Raw genomic sequence first — 18,968 nt, forward strand, 5'->3', positions numbered from 1 at the left:
GTCGGATTTTAAGATACAATTTTGAAAATGCCACGTTTAGAAAGTTGCTATTTTCCTGCCTTAGGCATTTAGTGCCTGCAGCCTGTCTCTAGGTCTCATGGGGTGCTGGGCACATCCCTAATTACAGTTGAATAGGCTGTGTCCTTCTTCGAAACAGAGAGTTACCTACCCACAGTAGTTAGTCTGGAGCCAGGGCAGGGGAATCAGAAAACCTGTGCACTTCAAAGAGAAAACTCTAGAAGCTTCTCTACTTCAAATCAAGCACCCAATATAAATATTATACCTCAGACACCAACTCTTCAGTACGCTTTTGGACCTGTGGAGACTCTGCCAGTAAGAGCTGCTGTGCGCTGAAAAGACTGCCATTCTGGTGGACTGCTGTCCTGCTGGACTTCTGCCTTGCTGGATTACTGCCATCCATTATTGCCAGTTACCCTTTGATCCCTTTCAAATGTTTCAAAACCAGATAGCCTAAGTTACCAATCAGACATTAGAACAGGATATCGTCTCCAGGAAAGAATACCTGTTCTTAAACAACAAATGTCAATGTACCCCAGTTCTGAATGTTCTGCCCAAAATACACAAGGACCATAATAACCCTCCCGCAAGGCCCATGGTGTCTAGATGTGGAATATGTCCCTCTCAAGAATACCTCTAACCTTGACAGCATGGACCTGATTTTCCAAGTCGAAGGCAGTCATTCTGATTCCACCACAGACTTCTTGGTTGGTTAAGATATGGAGTCTTTATATACCAATATCCCCCAGATGGAGGGCTTGCAAATCATAAGGGGCCTTTTGGACACCAGACCACAACATGCACGCAGTCCCACAGACTTCATTATAGAACTTCTGCAAATAGCCTTGCAACATAATTACTTTTTATACAAGGATACCTTCTACCTCCAGAAGAAGGGGGTATCAACTGGTGCTTGCTGTGCCCCTAGTTATGCCATTCTGTATCTCGACAACTTGGAGAAAAACAGCATTCTTTCACAGAACAATCCATTCCATGACCAAATGACCTTTTAGCAACGTTACATAGATGACGTCCTACTTATCTGTAGTGGGAGGGAGAATTCACTGAAACTATTTTCACCAACCAACCAACCTCATCTCAGATTCACATTTGAAGCCAAAAAGAATAATCTCACCTTGTTGGACTTATCCTTACAAATTGAAGATGGGAAGAATAGGAGCATCTCTCTTTAGTAAACCGACAGAATGCAAATCTTTGCTTCTGTACACCAGCGATAACCCATGGGGTCTCTGATATGGTCTACACTATGGGCAATTCCTATGCAAGTGCAGAAAATGCAAATGGAAAAAAAGATTACTTCAGAGAAGCATCTGAACTTAAAGAAAAAACAATTACCCTGGGCTATCCAAGATGTCTGGTATCACGCTCACTCAAACATGCATGGCACTGCCCCATAGAGACACTCCTCACACCCAGGACAAAAACTAGAAATAAATTGATACCATTTGTATCTACTTTTTGTCCATCCAGCAACAAATTCAGTAAAATTATCAGAACAAAAATTGGCATGTTTTATGCACTCAACCCAGCTTTGTTGATCCACCTCTTTTTTCCTACAAGGGAGGAACCAATTTGGGGGACTACTTAATCCATGCCATTAGACTGACATCCAAAACTAAAACCAATCAATCCATTACCGCCACATGGGGCTGATCCCCAGTCATCGGCCACTACAAAGGCCAACATTGTACGGTATGCGCACAAAACATTAATACAAAAACATTCATAGCAGGCACCCAGACATACAACTTGAAACAATTGAATAATTGCAATTCCACCAATGTGATATATGCGATTCTCTGCACTACTAACCTGCTTTATATCGGGCAAACTACCCAGTTGGTCAAAGATCACATTATACATCACAAAAGCAGAATCAGATGCCAAGTGGAAAATGCCCCTTTGGTTGCCCACTTCAAAGCACACAACCACACTGAAAATGACTTTATGTGGCAAGTGATAGACCAACCCACGCTGCCCATACAGGGATTGGAGTGTCGCTGGACACCTGTACTTTCCCCTTCATGGAAATTGTTCCCCTAATTTCCCATTGAGTATGGTGTATGTAATTGTATATAGTATTCTTTTATTAAAATTTAAATATTTTCTAGTATTCATATCAAGTTGATTTTTAAAGGGATGCACATAGAATTCTGTAATTTGTTTTTGGCTCATTTCTTAGTTTGCGGTAAATATTAACTATGTGAATGGAAGATTGTAAGCATGTTCTGGGCAGGCTCTACTCCTTGTTTGGCCTTTCACTTCTAGTGCCCCATGGGCACTCAGTCTGCACAGTACTGTGCACCACAATCTAATGTTCAGCAACCCCAGAGTACAAGTGGCCTTGCATCTACTTAGTAGCGTAGTTCCTGTTTAATTCGGGACGCGCTGTAAGCGAGTTGCTCCTTACTGTGACCTCAGGTAAGTGCCTATGTCGTGCTATCCGGATTATAAATGCAACCTCCCCAGTCACGTGCCCAAGCCGCCCGTCACGCAAGCAATTCTTTACTTGGCGGTTTGTTTATCAGTCTTTTCAGTATTTACTGAACTTACATTTAAATTGGCGATTCCAGAACCAATAAACCTGAGGGAGACAGGTCACAACACGGTTTGAGTGTCCACACCTTACCATCACTATAAAATTAGCTACCCACGTCACACACATATTTCTTTTTACATTGTGCTGCCCTGTCACTGTCTTAACTGTCCTCAGCTTGAGCCTCACAATCCGGAGCTGCATGACACCAACTCTGACATTGGCATACGTGTTGGGTGGATAGGGCTTGGCCAAGCTCCGTCCCCATCCCACTCCAGCTCCTGACTGGGCATCTTAAATTCCTTCAGGCCATACATTTCTTTGGGCCCTCACTGCCCCTAAGATCTACTGAGTGCGCTATATCGCACGTTTTGATGTTTGACAAATTCAACATACATTCCTTCAGGCCATAATTTTCTTTGGAACCTCACTGCCCTCAAGCACTACTGAGTGCACTATGTAGCACATTTTGATGTTTGTTAAATTCTGTGGCTAACCACCCATCAAGGCTCAGACGAGAGGTACTGGTCCCAGCTGGCCTTGCCCCCTACTTTCTTTCCACAGGGTGAGTAGAAACACTCGGCAATGCTGCCTTTAACGAACAGCATGTGCACCCACAATCATTACATCCCATTATTTATTCCAGATTCATTCCAGGCCAACTAAAGACAAAATTAACTTTTCACATTTTTCTCACCTTCTAAGCACTGACATGCTTCTCTTTCAAGCCATATTTACCTATGGGTGAGATCTCACCCATGCATCTTTGTTTTCTGAAGCCTTCTTCACACCAAATGTTACCAGGTTGTTCCCATTTGTCTCCCACAGCCCTTTGAAGAACATGTTCCTCAATCCTTAAGTGCCTACATCATGAAATACACCTTGTTGATCTCCTCCCGGGTGCCCAACTGGGCTGGCTCAGCCTTTGGCATATACACTTTGGCTGTTTACTTCCACATGAGTATCTCCACACATTTTCTGGTCCTCATAGAAGCTGCTTCATCTGAGTTTTGCTAGCGGTGACTAATTTAGTTCTTTCTCTTTTTCCTCCTTTGCAGGTGCCCTGGATTTCATTCAGGTACCCAAAAAAACGTACCCCAGTTTTTCTGCATTTGTTGTTAGGCGTAACTCATCTTGCTCCCCCTCAGGAAGCAATCACCTTTATTGTGTCCCCTTATCCTGATGATGAACTCAAATCATGAAGGTTGAAACGCCGTTGACTTGTATCAGCCTAATTGGGTTTGCTGAGATGTCAGGATTTTCCACTACTTGTATTATATAGTAAATGTTCATGCATTATATTGTTTTCAAACATTCTCAAAATCGCTGTTTTACAATTTTCATGTGTTTCACTTTTAAACACTCTTTAACGAGCACCATGTGTTCTCCTTGCACTTAGTACACAACTAACATAAGGATGGTTGATTCTGCTTTGCATTGATTATAAATTATAATCAATGCAAAGTAGGAAGCTGTACTTCTCTTTTTGTTAATACAATTACATTAAACAAAAAAATTGGGACTACATGTTGGTGTCTAATTTTACCTTCCTATTTGTATTCCCTCATTGATTCCCATTGAGACATTGTTGTATGATTTTACCATACCTGCCAACTCACACAATGCCACTGTGTGATACACAATATCGGCTCCCATCACACAATCACCCGGTGAAGAGCCGATATCACGCGGTGGCAAGGAAAATTAGCTGAAAACCACTGTAAATAGTGGATTATCAGCTCGTTTTCCACTATTTACAGTGGTTTTCCGGGGCTTTGAACTGCAGACATCCATTAAGAGGTATTAAATAACTCAGGACATTGCACCAGCGTCAGCAAGATTTGTTTTTTTGGGGGGGTGGGGCTTGGGGCCAGGGTGGGGGCTAAAGTACCACTTAGGTACTTCTCTCCAGGAGGCTCCGCCCCTCCAAAGCCCCACCCCCTCCTCACATGTTGAGATTTATGTTCAAGTTGGCAGATCTGTATTCCTGCTACCTGAGTCAGCGGGATTTGGACCTGCACCTGAACCCAGCACTCCATTTTTTTTTTTTTTAAATATATTTTTATTTTATTTTCCACATTGCACATTATATTCATCAATACATATTTTGTAATCCAAAATATCATACTTAACATTGAGAGTTACTCATACAAAAAACACGTCATACTTACTCTTAATACATAATACATACTTACTCTTAATACATAATGAATTCAAGAAAAGAAATAGAAAAAACCCAGAAAACCAAGAACCAAGAGCCCCCTAAGCCCTCCACTCTCTACCCTATCCCTTCCCTCCAATGTGCTAATGGGTTCCAAATTCTTACACCTAGAGCTCTCCCAGCTCTTCCCTTCCTGGCATATATAGGTTTTTCCAAATTAAATGTAGAAATTAAATTCGCCAGCCATATTTGCATATGCGGGGGGGTTTTATCAAGCCAGGCCCTAGCTAAAGTTAATCTATAAACAGCCATAATCATAAATAGAAATTCTTTCTCAGTATTCCTATTGTTCTCCATCCGCCCTATACCCAACAATATCAACGTAGGGTTTAGTACTATCTGTAAGCCTAGTGCCTGAGCCAAAAAATTCTCAATGTCCCTAATTAGCGTATATAATTGAGGACAGGTGGCGAACATATGTATTATATCTGCATGAACTGAGCTGCAACGAGGGCAGGTAGTCCCATTCGTACCACCCCATTTAGCTATTCTGTCTGGTGTATAGTACAGTGAAAACAATGTTTTATAATGTTGCGATTGCAGGGGAGCCGAGCACAGTATAGTACATCCCAACTCCAACGACTCCTGGAAATCATTAATTTCACATTGAAGTTTCTCCGTCCACTTATGTTTATATTTATCCAGATCATCCACTTTAGTTTGGACTAATAAAGCATACGCTGATCTAATCGTATGCTGGCCACCAGTAGTTAAAGTCTCGAGTAAGTCGTTGGTTTGAAACCCTGCTACGCCACCCTCTTTGTTGCCCAAAAAGCTCCTTATCTGCAGATATTTAAAGAAGTCCCTGTTCCTTAAATCGAATGTCCTTGCCAACACACTAAACTGTAGTATTCCCTCTAAGTCTTTTAAGTCCCCAATTTGCTTTATACCTTTTTGATCCCAACCAGACATGACTGAATCTGAAAAAATTTCAGCGGGGAAGGATCTATTGTTATATAATCTGATGTACCTATGATATCTACCCAGCCCCATTTTTTTCAAAAAAGCGCTCCATACTTTAATAGCCGCCACTAAAGTTTTAAACTGTTTTCTTTTAAGACTACCGAAATCAGTATATTTTAACAAACAATTTTCTGTCTCTTGACCCAGTAGAATTGAATAAACGTCAGTCGATGAGGAAGTGACTTTCTGTAAGATCCCCCCTCCTCCAATCAAACCCTGCATATACTGAAGGGCAGTTGCCATATAATACAGTCTAAAATCCGGTGCTCCCCATCCTCCTCTTTCTCTGGGTAGTGACATAAATCTATATGCTCTGCGCGTTTTCCCGTGCGCCCATATAAACCTATTAAGGATACCCTCCAGTATGTTAAACCATTTACATTCGAAATATAATGGTATTGTTCTAAATAAATACAGCAACTTAGGCAAGATCGTCATTTTCACCATATTAGTGACCCCAACTAAGGAGAGATGTAAATTAATAATTTACATCTCTCCTTAGTTGGGGTCACTAATATGAACCCAGCACTCCAAGAGTAACTCCAAGTGATAGTTCACAGGTCTCCTCTTTACAGTCACAGGGATATAACATTCTCCCATTCACGTGAACTAGCACCCGGATCCAGCTGAAACAAGCCCCTGACCTCCAAATGGTGCCCCTCAGGTCCTGGACTCTTGGTGTGGCCTCAGAGAGGCAGAAAGCTTTTGTGCTGTTCAGGACCATGAACAGGCCAGTTGGCAGAATAATCTTGTGACCACACAGCCCGCCAACTTGAAGTACCGTTATTTCGACCCTTGGCACTACAGAATCAACCGCTCTCAGAGAGCGCCATTGAGAAGCACCGGTCAGACTGTTTATGATGACAACAGAGTCTTCATGCTACAGCGACACGCTTCCATGACGCCAGGCCTGTTCTTTGTCTTGCATCGATACCTGTCCATGATGCTTCCCTCGCTACTTGCAGATCCTTTCATCACTCTTTTCAGTGGGACTAACCTGGTGTCTGCATCTGACCTGCCCTCCATTGGAGTCAGCCTGAACTAATGACATTCTCCAAGTCTTGTATGACCAGATAGCCGCAAGTGGTGATTCTGGCGTTTTAGTGCTATTTTCATCTGAATCTATAAAATTGCTTATCTCTGGTTCTACTGGTTGGATTTTTGTTGTTTTGGTCTTGTTTTATATATTAAAATCTACTCTATATTTCTTACCTAGTGTGGGATACTTTTGTGGTGTGTTTACACTGCATTACTGTTTGAAATGTTGCATAAATACTTTACTCATGGCCTCTAGGTTAAGCCTGACTGCTCTGTGCCAAGCTACCAGAGGGTTGAGCACAGGTTTGTTGGTAGGGTTGGCTTGTCCCTTACCTTGGCAATGATTGTTATTGCTGCTTGAATAGAGATTTACCCCCCTCAACTAGTAACCCAATTTCTTACAATGGTCATTGAGGATAATCACACTAAAGAAAACATGAGGTACATAGGGATTAATTTTACCCACGATATTACCAGGAGTGCAAAGAGAGACAGCAGTTTTAATGGAATATTTTTCTAACCCTTTACCCATGCCCACCTTGTGTGTGGAGGGGTGAGAACACAAGCATCACACCTTCAGACATTTTATTATTTTTTCATTTTGTCATTCCAACATGGCTGATGACCTTTTCACAAGAGTACAATAAGAATATAAACCCAAGTGTACGCGAGCACCAATGCAAATCAATTATTGGCAAACCTAGTAGGTTGGCATTTCCCTTTTAAAGGGGAGACCTATTGGCTTTGCCTTTGCTTGTTTTTCTTCCTGTACTTAGGGGCATATCCTAAATATGATTCTAGTTCTAGTCTAAACCCTCAACAGACATCGATTATTGAGAGGTTTTGCCAGTAAAGGGGGAGGATCAACCTTCCAGGAGTAAATACACAATCTCTGTTGCACTGCCTCTGCAGACAGTAATTGAGGGTTCACATACTTGGACGCCTGCGCATGTAGGTTTTAGAAAACGTTATTTAAAACCAATCTTTCTTGCACAGAATATTAGGGATTTTAAAATTGCTTCACATCATATTTGTATTTGAGAACCCTTTTGTATGTTTTAGAACTGGACTTTATATTTGGGGTGCTATACCTCTTAGGAGAAACAATGTATGGTAACACATTTCTAGAACTGATTTGACTGTTTTATTTCCATTGTTTTTTAAATGTTATATTGACGATTTCCTTCAGTTTGCTGCCTGCCTGCCTCTGTTTGTGCCGTCAGGGCGGACTCCATTGCCCACAAGCCAGCAGGACCCCAGGAGGGGGAGGAGCTGCAAATCGCACACATTAGCGTCGCTGACATTCTGCGGCGCAGGACGCTTTCCTTCTGTTTGCCGCCTGCCTGCCTCTGTTTGTGCCGTCAGGGAGGACCCCATTGCCCACAAGCCAGCAGGATACCAGGAGAGGGAGGAGCTGCAAATCGCACACAAAAGCGCTGCTGACATCCCGCGGCGAGTGGCGCTTTCCTTCTGTTTGCCGCCTGCCTGCCACTGTTTGTGTCATCAGGGAGGACCCCATTGTCCACAAGCCAGCAGGACCCCAGGAGGGGGAGGAGCTGCAAATTGGGCACAAGAGCACAGCTGACATCCCGCAGCATGGGACGCATGCGAGACGCGCCCGATGGAAGCCGGGGCCAAGGGCGGGCCCGTCCGCGCCCGTCTTAGCCTGGAAGAGGCTGGGCTGGGCCCCCTCTCTTGGTTGTGCGCTCGGCAGCCTGGTTGTCTGAGTAGGACGGATATCAAAGGATATTCAAGGATTGTGAAGGGGCCTCATGGTTTGACCATACTGCCATCGGATGTGAAATTCGTGAGGTAGGAGATCCTCTTATGTACTGTTCTTCTCAAGTTGGAGTAGCATTGTTGTGACAGTTGTGAATGAACATTTAGCTGCTGATCTTAACCCTATTCACTATCTCCTCTGGTACTGGGAGTTGTGTCCTTATAAGTCTTCTTAAGTTGGGCAGATGGGGAGACGTAAAGGTGCAGCGGTGGCTCCTCTTGGACCTATGAGCTCTTCACATTCCACGATAGATGCCTTCCTAACGCGGGCAGCTGGGATCATTGATAAAGAAATTGAATTAGTGTCACGTCGGCATTCCCGCTCGCCTATACCTTGCCTTGCCCCTAGCCCTCCAGGTGCAGGGGGGGAGTTGTACCCTGCACTGTGTCCAAGTAATCTATTCGGCAACTGGAACTCCTTCGGGTCAATCTAGCTCGACGGTCTCGGGGGAAGTGAGCGTGGGAGACCAGCGAGAGGGATCACATGAGCCTGTGGTAGCCAGATCCAGTCCTAGATCCAGCTCCACCAGCCCTGCCCCAATAATCGCCACCTCCATACAGGATGAGGGCAATTTGAGCAATCAAGTGACGTCTAAAGTTGGAGGGAGAACGGGGGTTAAAAAGAAAGGTCCAGCTTCTGGTGCAAAGGGTAAATGTGCAAGGGAAGAAGGGAACTGACATGGTGTGAGCAAACACCCTCCACTAACCAAGGTGGACTTGGAATCCTTGAAGGATGCCTGGATGGGCTCACTAATGACCAAAATCAAGAATAAATTAGACCCCATCAGGACACGTTTAGCTGCAATCGAGCAGGAGTTAAAGGAGACCAACCACTGTAGGCCAGCAGGGATTTCGGATCCTCAGGGTGTAGTTGCCACCCCATCTGAAGAGCGGGGGACAGCTGGCCCAAGTGAACTTCAGTCTGTGGTGGTACCAGAGAATAACAGTAGCATCTCTTCAACACAGCCATCGAGATCCCAAAGGTTGGAGTTGGGATGTTAATGACACAGCACCTTACATCTCGCACCGGCCATGTTAATTCTCCAACAGGAATAGCTGTAAGAGGTGTTGTATCAGACTCTAAGGGGGCGAAAACATGGCAGTTGCTCACAACCATACATCTCGCCCCAGAATGTCTTCCATATGTGGTGGTACTCGGTAACATTCCAGCACACTCCTGTGGTGCTGGTGAGGATTTCGACCAGCTTAAGAATAAGGTTTTGCATTGGCTGGATCGGAATACATCTCTTGGCCTAAGGGTGGAGAAACATATTATTATGGTGCGTAGAGTCTCATGGGCAGGTACGTCAAACAAAACCTGGGCAGGGGACTGTGTAATCATTCATTTCCACATACCCCACCTAGCAGAGAGAATCTTACATTTGTTGGCCCAGAACAACTGGGGAGATGAAGTTTTAACTATAATGCCTGTCCACATAGGCTACTTCTATAGTCTTCCCCCTAACACCTCAAGGCCTAACGGGATGGGCATTCAGAAATTCCCTATTAACTCAGGTCATTCGGAACCGGCTCGACAGGTTCAATAGCTAGTATCTCAAGTTATCCTGACTTTCAACACCTTTGTTCCCTTGGTATCATTGGACGCTTGTGATTGACGCACGGTCGACAAGTTAGCCAAGATAGTACCCCCTCATGAAGATTCCATGGGGCTTCCCCCAGTAGGGGCAGGTGGGGCTGATCAAGCTAAAATCCGCAAATTAATTTCCTGGAATAAAGCTGGGCTTGCAAATAAGATAACTGATCCTGGATGGATCACGTTTATTAAAGGTTCGGTATTATTTATTTACAAGAGACGTGAGCCACTAAGAACACTTTTTTCCTTGAGGGTTTTAAGTCATTTTTTTGTGCCAGCTACTGCTTCACAGATAGTTAGATCGAGGGGGGTTTGTTAATGTATGTTTCCTTGGACATCCCATGCTGATTAAAGGAAATACCTACTGATAATGTTTGTTTGCAGGCCATCTTGTTATCTCAAGAGTCGATAAATATGGTGTTGTTAAATTTCTATAACGCTAATGTTGGGCATCAACCCCTCTGTAACATCATTAGATTTGGTATTTTCTGAAAGAATCTGGACACAAAGGGTTCCCTGACAGGACATCTTGTGATTTCAGGAGATTTTAACATTCACCTGTGTAGGGATCCACTTGTAGGCACCAAATTCGAGATGGAATGCCCCCAGTTGACGGGGTTGCATGTTGAACACACTGCCCAGGGAAACAGTCTTAAAGCACTTGCTGACGAGTTTGACTTAACTATGTCAAGGACCAGGGTGGACCACTGTAGGAAGTACTTTCTTCCGACCTTTACTGGAAGGGGGTGTCAAACGTTAATGGACTATATTTTTGTTTCAAGACCCTTTTTCGAACTCCTTTCGGATTTTTCGGTGGAGGATAGTATCTATAGTGACCATAACCCCCTGTGCATCTCGACTTCCTGGTCCAAGGTAGGGAAATCTCCCAGTGTTGTCTCTAGTGGAGCACTAAGGGTAGTAGATCAGGGCAGAAGGCTGAGGTGGTTGCAGATATCTCCAGACTCCTTTTATGAGGCCCTTATGGCAAATTGCAAGAGCTAAATCGACATTTGTACAACTGGACGTGGGGTGGCAGATGCCGCGTTGGAGGCATTATTGGCTATCTCAGGAACAATTGGACTGCTGCTTGAGGCTCCTCCCACGTTCTGGAAAGGACTAGTTAGGAGCTGGTTCGATCATTGCTGCTCAAGGGCTGCAAGGAATTTGAGGGTGACTCTTAGTATCCTTCCAAGGAATCCCGCTGTGATAAGGGCGAGCCGAGCGATATATAAAATGTAATTAGCAAGGCCGAAGAATGAGCTCAAAGAGGAAGCTTGGAGCAAACTTAGTGAGGGCCTGTCGCCATAAAAATAGATCTCAGTTTTGGTGTATTGTAAATTGCCCCTTTCTGTCAGGGGAAAACTCTGAGCCCCTAGATGCACATATCACTGAAGAGGATTGGGTCTGTCACTTCGAGGGAATGTTCTGCCGGCAAGCAGACACTTGTCAACCTAGAGATGGAGGGAAGTCGTACGTCCTCATTACAGCTGTGGAAGTCAGTAAAGGAATAGCTGTCTAAAAACAAAGCTCCTAGCCTGGGTGGCATCCCTCCGGACCTTTTATTTATCTAGACCTTAACTATGGGTGCCAATCCTCACAACGGTCATAAATGCTGCTATCAGTAAGGAAATGCCTAGTACCTCGTCCCTATCGACCATAGTGCCTGTTTTTAAGAAAGGAGACAGAGATAGTACGCTATGTTACAGGCCCATATCTCTTTTAGATTCATCTGTCAAAGTGCTGGGACAGATTCTGTTAGAAAGGTTGTCCACATGGGCTGATGTAAACAACATCTTGACAGATATCCAATATGGTTTTCGCCCAGGGAGATTCACAATCGAAAAATGCCTGAACCTGTACCTGATATTAACAAATATACAGTTGCTTGTTCAGGCCGGATTTACCTTGCATTTATGGACTTGTTGTCCGCTTTCGACTGCGTCAACCGAAATAAGTTATGGGAGTGTTTAATGGGCGTGGACAATGAGATTGTCCTCTTCCTCAGAGAACTACATAGGGACACTAAAGCTGTTGTACGGTATACGAAAGAGGGTCTGGTTACTCGACAATTCCCTATCCAAAGAGTGGTGCGCCAGGGCTGTATCCTGGCCCCTTTTTTATTTAATCTTTAAATTAATGATTTGGAGTAGGCCCTGACTGTTAACCAGGTAGATGCCCCACAACATGTGGGAAGGCGTGGTCTGCCGGTATTACTGTATGCAGACGACACTGTCCTCATGTCTAGGACAGCGAGTGAACTGCAATCCCTCCTCAATTCCTTTGTGAAATTCATGGAGGACTGGGACGTGCTAGTAAATGAATCTAATTCTTACGTGATGGAGGTGGGACCCGGTACAGGGAAACACTATAACTGAGTTGGGGTCTACATCGGTTCCCAAAACAGGGGCTTTTTCCTATGTGGGGATCATGCTGGATGCAAAACCCAATTGGGGCCCTCTCAGAAGAATGAAAAAAGGGGATTTTTTAGGAGCCAATGCAGCAATTTCTAACTTTGCCTCCCTGTAGGAGAGTAGGATCTGCTTCACATGGGTACCCCCACTTTTTTGCTGGCGTTTCACTGTTTTTCGACCTTAGTCTGGCTGTGGCCCTGTTAATCAGGACCCCAGCCTAGCTGCTTCCTCTCTAAAATGGTTTCCATGTACATTAGGTACATCTCTAATTGGATTCTGGAGTGCCTTATGAGTCCCTAGTATATGGTATACTACGTACCCAGGGCATAGGTACCTCAGAGGTCTACCAGGGGCTGAAGCATGTATTATGCCACCCCTGGGAAGCACTCCAAAATTACCCCACAGGTCTGCTACTGCAGCCTGGGTAAGGTGGTGCATGCATCCCTTACTGTGATATAGGCTACCTATATCACTACCATTGCACACACATATAAAACCTATAAGTCACTCCTATGGCAGGCCTTAAAAATCCTGAAGGCAGGGTGCTTGGTTTTTATGTGAGAGGGTGCCCCTGCATGAGCAGAGCCCCTCTGCAGCATTCAGAGTACCTCCTTTGATGCTGTTTGTGGTGCAGCCTGACCATATACTCTTAAGTGCATTATAACCTCGCGGTAAATTCTAACTTTGGACTGGTTGCACGGAAACATGTCGTGTTTGGTGTCAAACACTTTGGAATACTACCCCCTGCCAGTTCTCGCAGCGGGGGTAGCATTCCACCCTTCTAGAGGGAGAGACATGTTCACACTGGTCTACCCGGTAAAGACTTTCTAAAGCCCTGGCATCACAAAATGGATGCCACTGCCATAGACACGGGTCTTGCCTCCTGCTGCTGACCGAAACTCCTGCAGGGGAGGCCTGGACAATAGGTTTCCTGTCCCAAGGAGGTGTAACCACCTCCCTAGACAGGCAGATGTGTATTGGGGCTGGGCGGGAGCACTCTCTAGTGCTTTGAAGTCATGCACGGGGGCACACTTGGTATCCCTGTGCAAAGTCCAGTTCAAACTGGTTGCAGGAGCAACCTGCCCCTGCTCTGTCATGAAACTGGACAAACGAAATGGGTGTAACCACCTGTCTTTCCAAACACTCCCATAGGTGGGTCCCTAGAGTATGTCCAACCCCCAAACTTAGTATAAGTATGGGAACCCAGTCCTTGAGACTTTAGATTACCCTGGACGAAATTCTGCAACATATCTCCTGGACCTTCGACGTTCTATTTCAACTAGAAAACTGAAGAAATGTCCCTTGGGGTCAAGGAGTGACTCCCCTGCTTGGCAGGCACCAAGCCCGGTCTGCAACTCTGAAGCTCCTGCCGGATGCCAAAGTCTTTGCATCACCATAGGTGGATTTCCAGACTTCCCCGAGGCTATCCTGAGTCCACAGCAAAGCTGAGGCCCGTGGCTATCGTGGGTGATGTGGAACCGTGACCCCTGGACACCGTAAACTTTTACCGCTACATCATCTTCCTGGTCTTCCTCGAAGTTGTGCTTTGGGCTCTGAGTAGCCCCATCCTTGGGCATCAACAGCACTGAAGATCTTTGGCCTCCACTTCACAAGTGACCCGTGGGCCAGTTTCATGTGTGACTGCTTGAGGCTCCTTCACAATCGCTAGCCCGTTGGCTAGTGGGTCCCCACGAAGGCAACTCCTTTTCTGCTTGGGCTTTCCTGGTTGCTCCAGATGTGCCCTGACTTACCCCCGCTGGGTGAGTCTTCCAGACTTTGCTGGTCTGCACCGACATCTTTACACTTGACTTGCCGTTGCCAAGGCTTGTTGGGTCCATCCTGGTCGCCGACACCGCAGCACTTGACAAACGTCGTGGGACAGCTTGACTCCAGCTCCTGGTCATCGTCGACGCCTCCTGGACCTCGTGGCTGAAGAGTCAAGACACCCGTCAACTCACCTGAAGCACCCGACATCTGTGGGCATTGGACTATCGTTCCCCTGGTCACTGGTAAGTGACCCAGACTCTGTCCCCTCTGCTTTCAGGTTCCTTCCATCCTTGATCCAGGCTTGGATCTCTTTGGACACTTCTCCTCTTCACGACAGCAGCACTTCTTTGCCAGCTTCCATTGAAAACAGCACCGCGACCCGACATCAAAAGACACCTATGCACCCGGCTTCCCTAGGTGAGGTAACTCGAGTACTCCGGTGCTCCCGCGGATGTTGGCCCTAGACACCTCTAAGTCCAAAAGGGTTCACTTGTAGTCATCCTCTAATTGTCCTTAAACTCTTAATTTCCAACAGCGACTTTCCCCAAAGAAGTTAATGGCGATTCGCGGCTGTGTTCTCACACTTCACGCGTCCCCCGTGGGTCCCCTGTGTCACTATCTTGGGTGGTTCCTTGTGGTCCAAGCACTTCTACAGGCTCTAGGCCTTGTGTCTAGTTCAGTCATGGCTCTTATACCACTTTATTGGTATATGGTTTGGTACGCCCCTAGGGCCCAAACGTGTATTTGTGCTTTTACTGTTGAATACTGACTTGTAACTTAAGTACTTCGAACTCCAGCCTCATAAAGAGACAAGAGGGGTGTGTTTTATCTTAAATACATATATTTTAAATATATACCTGGTGTGGTTGTCCTTTCATTTGGTCATTCAAGAGATTATAGTCTGGTAAAAGAAGCTGCTTTACATTCCTTCAAGACTTAGCCTGAAGGCTGCTCTACATAGCTACCACTAGGATAGCTTTCAATAACGGTTGTCTTTAACCTATCACTATAAGGGGCTGTTTGGACTGATACAGGATGCCCACTATAACTAGTGGACAGCATATATCAGGCCAACTTCTCACACTCCCGGTTGGGTAGAAAACCAATAGGTGCTATATTAGAGATATATAGAGCCAAATGTTTAGCGCAGGCTTCATATGGTAGCGAAATCTGGGGTTACTCCAAGGCCGACCAATTACAAAGAATTGAAAATTGATTTTTAAGATGATTTCTATGTGTGCCTCAGGGAACCCCTACCTTTTTAGCACATGAAGAATTGGGTATGCCCTACTTGTCAGATCTATTGTCGTCTCACCCTCTACTCTATTGGCTTAAAGTGTGGGGGAACAAGGGGACTTCGCTACATAAAGATATCATAAGGGATTGCATGTCTCTTGATTGAGCACACCGTATCCCCTGGTTAAAATATATTGGGGCTGTGTTCAGGTCTCTTGGGATGGCGGAACTCTATAGTGATCCGCAAACCATCATTAGGAACGATAGGGCCTGGGCTAAGGAGCAATTCTTTAGCTTGCAGGCAGTAAAAAGGGAGAAGTCAAAATGAATAAAGCCCAGTGTACGGAGATACATTATTTTAAAAACAGTACAATCAACGTAACCATACCTCCTTGAGCTTCCTAACACGTATGATCGCTTTTTATTGACAAGGTTACGATTTGATCTATTTTATCTTCTTCTTGCCCACCGCCGTGGATGTAAAAAGGCCAGTCTTTGCCTTTATGTGGCTGCGACAATAGGTCTCCGCGGGACATGCTCCATTTTTTATGTTTTGTAGTTTTTAATAGGTACGGAGGAAGACTTTTATAATCCCTCTTTTAAAATCCTTACATTTTAAACAGGTACGTTCTGCTTTTACATTTTTAGCATTACTTTCAGGATCCACATTATGGTGTGTCTTCAGTTTTTTAAATGCAGCAGTTAGGCTCAGATTGAGCTGTGATTAGAACTGTATAATTATTTGGCTGCTAGATGCTCTTTCAATCCGTTTACTCTTAACATTTGTAAGATATTTTATCCCCTATGTCGACTGTTTACATTAGCTGATTGGGGGCACCCCGTCTCTTTTTTCATATATGTGTGTATTGTTTTCAGAGATGTTTTAAGGCATGAGCAAAGTGGGCTCTGGCCCAGGGCCCCAGCCAATCATGGGCCCTCCAGATAGAGCCAGCTTTGCTCTGCATAGAGTCTTGCCCCGATGACCTTGAATAATTCTTAAACAGATTGTTTTAAATGCTGTTTTCTTCTAATTTACTTTTAATGTGGGTGGTCTGTGACAATCTATTATAGACATTTTGCAGAGAAATGTTGCATATATGTTTCATGCAGCATCCATAAAAAAGTTTATTTTAGATCAAAACAGGACCTCACATATGAGAAATGGGAGGGTGTCACAGATATAATTTCCAGTAATATTAGGGAGCTGCTCCTGTGTTACAATATTGAATAACACATCACAATTCCTGAATATTAAATGTAATACATTTAGAATTTGGAGGAGTGTCTCTGTGTATTGTGAGTGACCTGGACAAAGAGGGCATAAAAGAGATGAAATTGAATCATAAATTCAAAATTGTCCTTAACAGGGGCCCCCTAAATAAGTTTGGATCAGGGCCCCAAAAATCCTTAAGTTGCCTCTGATTGTTTTTTGTGTTGTGTTGGACTTGGCCCTTTTTGGCAGGTTCACCCCTGAACTTTTTGCCTTAAGCTCTGACATGGTGGTAGGGATTTTAGGCCTCTGGGAAATTGGGCACTGTGGCCCAGTGTAAAGTGTGTGCGCTCTCTGAGTGCATGGGGTGAGATTGGCCTGCCCTCCCATAGGAATGCATGTGGGATAAGTGTGTCCATGGTAATTCCTGGTATGAGAGGCGAGCAGGGTCGAGTTTAGTATGTATGAATTCGTGAGAATAAATGCTGCGCAATGGTGTGCGCAGATTTATGGTGACTGGTAGAGAAATACCACTTTTAGAAGCTGCCATTTCTGTGTGCTATGTGTCTGCCTGCCTGATGTGAATTGCATATCTGGCTTGTGAGTGACAGGAGCTGAGAGGTGTGGATGGCTCCAGGAGGGGCAGGGTGAGTCAGCGCCGAGCTGAAAGGGACACCTGGGCTAAGAGTAGTGGGAGGGGTAATCCCCTGACTCTGAATAGGACTGTGCCCAGGCAGTACAATGCTGGCTCCACCCCCTGTGGTGTGTCTGATCACTGAGCCCCCACCTGACAAAGGGGAGAGGAGCTTGGCAAAACAAAGTGCTCCAAAGCCCCTCTAAACCAGTCCTGACTGGTATTCCCAAGCCATGCGCTGTGACACAAAGGAAATGTTAGTTTACATATAGGGGCTGTGACCCCATGAAAATGTTCTGAACCTGGTCCTAAACCTGCGGGGCATGCTGCTGCTGGACCTGCCAGGAGGGCTGCCTCCCTGGGCCCAGCTATGCCCCTGGGACCTTTTGCCCCTTCGCCGAAGGACTGATGCTTTTTACTGAAAGACCTTTGTCTGCTACTGGAGCTGTAGCTCCTTGGCGCCTTGTGAGTGCTTTAACTTCATTTCTCCAGGAGCGTTTTGCTTTGAAGAGCGCTTTCCTTTCCACGATCGTTAGGGATTCCCCCGCTTTTGCTGACTTCATAGCGGGTGCCCACCCCGCCTTCTGGCTGCCTTTGTTTTATTGAATGGGCTTTGTGGGAGCCTACCCCGCATTCTAATATTGGTAGGAGAAAATCACTGCCGCGGCCACTACCCGAGGAGGAGCAGCGCCGCAGACGAGGCCGGAAGGCAGGCAAGTCTGCTTGAGACAGGGGCGTGGCCTGCCGAGCCTGCCGGAAGCCAGCCAATGACGAGCAGGGCTCCCGTGAGCTAAGGGAAGCCCCGCGTCTGCTGGAAAAAGGAAGCGAGCCGCCGGAGACTCGCCCCGTGGCCGGCCCATCCACAGAAGGTGAGGAGGCAGTGGCTGAGCTGCCCAACTGCGGCCCATGGTGACCCAAGCCTCGCCGGCTCCACGCTGAAATCCCGGGTCCAGAGAGGGCCTGGGTGAAGTCAGGAGTCCTCCAGCTGAGTCCCGGTGAGTGGGGCTCTGTCCGATGGTGGCTGGGGGTGCGTTGGGGCACATCGTCGATGCCCGCCATCCATGGCCACAGAGTTGTTAGGAGGCCCAGAGGGGCCCGTACCATGGTTTTTCAGTTGCCCCCGTTAACAGTGGGCAACTGCAAAGATGTGGGGCCAGTGTTATTTAAAGAACCCCAGTGGGGCCCCGAGGGCACAGTCGTGCCAGGGCCCAAGACCATTTTTCTCAGCTGCACCGCACCAGTGCAGGCAGCTGCAACATTTTATGCAATTGCTCAGAGGGCATAGTGAGTGCCCAGGCCCACGTTTGGCATTACAGCTGCGCAGCACTTAGTGCCAGCTGCAACGTTTAGGCCACAGTTCTTTGGGGGCCTTGTGAGAGAGAGGAGTAAGATGCACTCCTAGGCCCCAGCGCAATGCGCACGTGCAAACTATGCTGCAGATATTCTGGACACAGGGCGTTTAAGCCCCTTTTGAGAAGGCCAGTTGGTCAGGGGGACAGTGAGGTTAATAGGGTGCCAGGCCCTAATGTGATTAATGCCG

This window comes from Triturus cristatus, chromosome 5_2 (assembly GCF_964204655.1).
Source record: "Triturus cristatus chromosome 5_2, aTriCri1.1, whole genome shotgun sequence".
NCBI lineage: Eukaryota > Metazoa > Chordata > Amphibia > Caudata > Salamandridae > Triturus > Triturus cristatus.